Source organism: Lynx rufus, unplaced genomic scaffold, assembly GCF_022079265.1.
Source record: "Lynx rufus isolate CCGP_SWC_20201006 ecotype Redwood Valley unplaced genomic scaffold, mLynRuf1.p SCAF_17, whole genome shotgun sequence".
NCBI lineage: Eukaryota > Metazoa > Chordata > Mammalia > Carnivora > Felidae > Lynx > Lynx rufus.
In genome coordinates, this window is record NW_025814831.1 from 50,588,048 (window position 1) to 50,593,858 (window position 5,811).

The following is a 5,811-nucleotide window of genomic DNA, read 5'->3' on the forward strand; positions in this document are numbered from 1 at the left end:
GTACCCCCATCTGCTAGTGCCGACCGATCCTAATGGCTTAATATGTGCCTATCCTCTCAGGCACAACCTGCCAGCTGCATGACCCATAACTAGCACCCAGGAAATATTTACTGTTGAATCAATGAATGAAAGTAAGAGTAGGAAAGGTTCTCTGGAAATCCTATGCCTTACCTCAAACCAGTAAGCCTATTACTGGCTTCCAGGCTAGTAAAAAGTCATTTGAGAGCAACAGACCTTTGCCTTTTTAAAAACTGGAGCTCCTTTACATAACGCTAGCTGGTGAACATGGCCAGGAGAGGTGACCTCCCCACATGCATTCGCCTCCTTTCCTCCCTCCTGGCAGGGTCCCATGCTTCCCAACAATGCCTTTGGGAGGAAAAGCCTCATTACAAGTCTCTGAGTGGTCCATCTAGTGGGCTCCATTGTCCTAGCTATCCTAGCCACAGGATTAGTTTGGGGACCCGGACTAGATGCAAGAAGACTTTGCCAAGAGCTTCAGGACTCTCGTGGTCATTAGGTGAGACTGATGTCTTCACTGACATCCAAAGATACCGGGTCTTCATTGAATTTTCTAGCTACTGTATCGGGCCTTATCTGAAGCCTACCTGACCTCTGGACTTCTCAGTTACGTGAGAGATTAAAGCCTGTTTTTATTAAGCCAAATAAACACATAACACAATAATACATAACCCCTTAGTTTCTTTTTATGACTGAGCCCAGAGAGACAGACAATCTTTTGTCATTTTTAATCACCTTTATCTTACAGCTTACTTAAACAAATACATACACCAAAATGAAAAAAAAATAAAAACCCCAATTTTTCAGTCTTCAAAGCCTTCTCAAGATCACTAGGCTTGTGATGTCCTAGGTGAATGAAGAAATAACAGGGGATTCAACAAGAATGAGCTTATTTCTCTCTCACATAAAAGAAGGCTGGAGTGAGGCTGGTATGGGAACTAGTGTCATCAAGGGGCCCGGGTTTTGCTATTCTTAGCATATGGCTTTCATCTTCACATTCACTTCATGGTCCAATGTGGCAGCTAGAGCTCCAGCCATCACATTGATCTTCCTATTCCAAGAAGACACATGAGGAACAGAGAAGGGGAAAAAATGAGTGTGTCAGGAGACTAACGCCTCTTAAAGAATCTTCACAGAAGCCCCACCCAACGACTTAAGCATATGCCTCAATGGCCATCACAGCTATAAACGTGGCTGATGAATGTAGCGCTTGGCTGGGCACACTGCCACCCAGATTAAAATCTCAGTTGCGTTATTAAGGAAAAAAGGGGAGAGTAGATGCTGGGTAGGCAACTAGCAGTTTCTGCCCCACCCTACTTAAACAAGTCTGGCTTTTGTATTCAGTTCTGCTGCTTGGTGCCTGTTCCTCCCAGGAAACCCCCTGGTTTAAGCTTCAATAACTCTTTCCACAGACCCTTAACAACCCAAGCTGGTTCCCTAACCCACCCCCACCCAGGATCCTCTGACCAGCATCTTCCCATTTGTCTGGTTAAGAAGCATTCATTGAGCACCTACTGTCTGGTATTAGACCACATTAGTCTTTCATTGGAATCCTGGCAATGGTTTAACTCCCAGCACCCTTGGACTTCTTCTCTGTCATGCCCCAGTCAGACTCCACTCACACCTACCCTTCCTCATTCACCAATCTTTCCCTAGAGCTATGTTCTTTCCAACACAAGCCTACTCTTCAGCCATCGGTTTCTTTCTTTCTTTCTTTCTTTCTTTCTTTCTTTCTTTCTTTCTTTCTTTCTTTCTTTCAAGTTTATTTATTTATTTTGAGAGAGAGCAAGAGAGAGAGCAGGGGAGGAGCAGAGAGAGGATCCCAAGCAGTCTCCGCACTGTCAGCACAGAGCCCAACGTGGGGCTCGATCCCATGAATTGTGAGATCATGACCTGGGCCATTGGTTCCTAACATCTTTCTGGCATTAGTGTTCTCAGTCCCATGGATAGGGCCTTTGTGGGCTCAGGACAATGAGGGCTGTGGTCAGAAACAGCAGCTCAGTCAAGGTTGAGTTTCTCTGAATCTTCATGGATGACAGGGTATGATTTTGCCTGGGAACAGATGACTGAGTGAGGCCAGAGCAATGATTTCTTTTTCAGTTCCCCCAAGGCTCGCTGGCTCCCCACAGCATATTTCGGGCCCCACGGACAGCATCGTGGGCCTCTTAGCAATGAACAGCACAAACAAGGTGAAGCCATCTAGTCGTACTGAAGTGAACTATTGTCTTGCCAAACACAAAACATCTGCTCCTCCCTACCTCACCTGCACGAAAGTAGAAAAAATCAGAATAAAAAAAAAAATCAACCTCTGATATTGCTAACAAAACGTGTTGCCTTGAACCCTCACATAAAGAATACCTTTCGGAAGTATCTAGCTCTTTCATTGAATTTTTACCCTTTTGATTTGTTATAAACTGAGAGCTATCACTACTCAAAATTTTACATTGTATTATGTCTCTTCAAATAGAAACATCATTAGGCAGATGTGAACAATTATCCCCAGTTGGATTCTTTTTTTTTTTTTTTTTGAAGTTAAAGTCTTCAGAGGAGTAGCTAGCAGCTAAATTGTGCTTTAAATCACAGTTTTAAAACTAAACCTATGAGCGGGTCCCGGATGACAACAGGAGGGGAGGAGCCCAGGAGGCAGTGAAGGAGAAGGAGGACAGAGATGGGAGTGAGGCTGGGTCCTCCGGTGCCCTGAAGACCAGCCTCTGTCCTCACCAGTGTCCAGCTGTCACCCAACCCCACCTTGCCCTCACCACGCTGCCCTGAGATACCCCCTGAAATACTGACATGAGGCCGATTATATTGAAAAGCTCCTGACCACTCTCTGGCATTACCCAAACCTTGTGGCTGAGGCCCAACTGATAAGCCCACCTCAGTGAACCCATTAGATCTCTCGAAGCCATGAAAGACCCTTGACCCCCCTGTCAAGTTCATTTTGACACCTGGCGGAGAATGAAAGCATCAGACCAACATTGCTGCTGATATAGGAATCGTGGAGGAAGAAAATTCAATATTTGAACATTTGTGAATATTCTCATAGGACAACAGTTTTGTTTTGTTTTAAGGTGTTCAGAATTCTGTGGAAATTCTGCATAGTCTTCATACTCAAAGCCTTTGTCTTCACTCCTGGGGAAAGCCCAGGGATAGTTGTATGGTGTGTGATTTCCTCACCCATGTGAGTGCAAATGCCCAGATTCCCCCAGCAGAGAAGGGCCTGAAGTCAGAAAAGTTAGGCCTGAGGCGGGGCTGACCAAGCTGTCTTTGTGGTGTGGTGAGTGCTGCCTGCAGCCCCCAGTGTCTCTGCTTCGAGAAGAAGCACCAGCTGCAGGAGCACCTGAGAAACCCTGAGTGGGTAGGACTCCAACCTGGCCACCCCCTTAGTGATCCCCATCGAGGGCCCCCAAGGGCCATTCACCAGGCGAAGGGCAGAGGGCGGCCATAAGGTGCCCGGCCTGTAAAATCAACATGTTCCTGGGGCTCCAGAACAGGACTCGCCTTGGGGGACTCGCAACAGGAGACACTTCCTCACTGTGTACTGTGTCACCAAGGTCCGGGGGCTACTGAAGGAGGAAGAGCAGGAGGAGGCCAAGAGGAAGAAGATGACCGGCCCAGAAGTGAGTTTCCTTCTGGTGGAGAAAAGCAAAGACATTCTGGGACCCAGTGAAGAGGAAATTGGATGGCAAACCCGGGCGGCACCTGAGGGTGGTTTCCATCTCCAGAAATACTGGTGATGGGAAGTCTCACACCTCAACCACACTTTCCTTTATGGCCTTGATGCCTTCAGACCCTCCCCTGCCCAGGAGCCCCGCACCGTGGAAATGTGAGCGGCGCGTGACCCAGGCCACAAAGTAGCAGTAACAGACGCCAAGGGGCTCCTAGGGGCTAGGGTGAGTCTCAGCCAGAGAACACCCCTGCTGCTTAAGGTCCTGGCCATCTCAGACCTCGTCATCCTTCGAACTCCTACAGATGGGCTGCATAATGGACCTCTTTGAGTCCCTTGGGACCCGTCAGTAGCTTATCTGAAGCGCTTCACCGAGGAGCTCCCACTGCCCACCGTGGCCTGGATGTGGTTGTCATTTTCCATGACACTGTGCACACTCACCTGCTGGGCTCTGATCACCCCTCAGACGGGCCAGAGAAGCTTGTCCAGAACCGGCTCTGGAAGCTGGGTTGCTGCTCTGAAGCCTGCAGTTCCATTCACTACAAGGGAACAAGGACATCCAACCACCCGGCAGGCATCTCTGGGCCTCAGGGTGCATTGTGCCACCACTGTCTGTCCCTGGTACCCCCGGGTCCTCCTCAAAGCCCTGAAGGCATTGAGCAACCGACTGACCACCCCAGCAGTGAGACCCCAGTGACCAGACGGCACACAACTCCTTTTTTTCCAGATGAATACTTCACCTGCTCCTTCCTGTGGCTCTGCCGTGGGGCTGGCTGTAAGAACCGCACAAATCACAGGAAAGGAGTAGCTCATCAAGTCTGGGGCCACTGCAGATATTCACACCAGCATGACAACCGAGTTTATTCCCTCAAGGCCTGCTGGGAAAAAGGCAAGGAAGTCAGCGTAGTGCCCAGGATATCAGCTGCCACCAACTCCCCCCTGGATGGGTCTCGAAAACTGTGCCTGGTCTGGGCATGTGATCGAATGTCTATGGTAGCTACAGTATGGTTTGGGAACCAAGGTCCTGTGGGTACTTCGGTGCAGGCCAAGACTGTGCACGTATGGCCTGCAGCTGACGGATTTCTGAAGGACAGGAACAGTGCTGCCTAGGGCCTCTTGGTTGGAATGAAGGTCCTGGCTCAATCCGTGTCTGAGCTTAGCCATGGGCCCACCAGTGCTGTGGCTTTCTGGCTCATGGGCAGATCCCCCCCGCCACTGGAGCTGCAACCATCGGCTAGACACCAAGGAGCACCTGGGTGGCTCAGTCTGTTAAGCATTGGACTTTTGGTTTTGGCTCAGAGCACGATCTCGTGGTTTGTGGGTTCGAGCCCTACATTGGGTTCCGAGCTGACAGGGCAAAGCCTGCTTGGGATTCTCTCTCCCTCTCTCTCTCTGCCCCTCTCCCACTCACTCTCTCTGTCTCTCTGTCAAAAATAAATAAACTTTAAAAAAAAAATAGATAACAACACCAAGCACCACTATGGGGAGGGCTTCTGTGACACCTGTTCATCCAAGGCCCGGTCAGTGCCTGAGCGGGTGCGTGACAACTGCTGACGGAGCCAGTGAGATGTTGCTGAGGCGGGTGGGCAAGGAAGGCCGGATGCTTGGGAGATGGGGGAGGATGTGCAGAATGCCGTGGGGCATGGTGACAGCCACTGATGTATCACTAGGTTTGGTGAAGGAGGCGGCCAGGTTGTCATGGTTGGGGCCCGAGTACGAGATCCAGCACTGCCACAGCTGCTGGGAGGAGTTCAGCATCCAGCTTACCACTGCCCGGCCTGCGGACAGGGCTTCTGTGACAAGTGCTGTCATAACCACCAGTTGTCCCTTGTGGAGACTGAGACCATCCTGAGTCTGCTTTAACTGCAGTTAAAACCAGTGAGCTTTGGGATGCCTGGTTGGCTCAGTCGGTCAAGCATCCGACTTTGGCTCAGGCCATGATCTCACAGTTCATGAGTTCGAGCCCCCTGTGGGGCTCGCTGCTTTCAGCCTGTCAATGTGGAGCCTGCTTCGGATCCTCTGTCCCCCCCTCTCTCTCTGCCCCTCCCCTGCTTGTGCACTCTCTCTTTCAAAAAATAAATAAAACATTACAAAATATATATTAAAAAAAAAAAAACAGTGGTGTT

The 5,811-nt window shown here is 49.8% G+C and overlaps 1 pseudogene; it reads left to right on the forward strand.

Annotated features, from left to right (window-relative positions):
* Window positions 1-470: 470 nt before the first annotated feature.
* LOC124512276 (zinc finger FYVE domain-containing protein 1-like) lies at window positions 471-5,548 on the forward strand (annotated as a pseudogene).
* The last annotated feature ends 263 nt before the right edge of the window (window positions 5,549-5,811 follow it).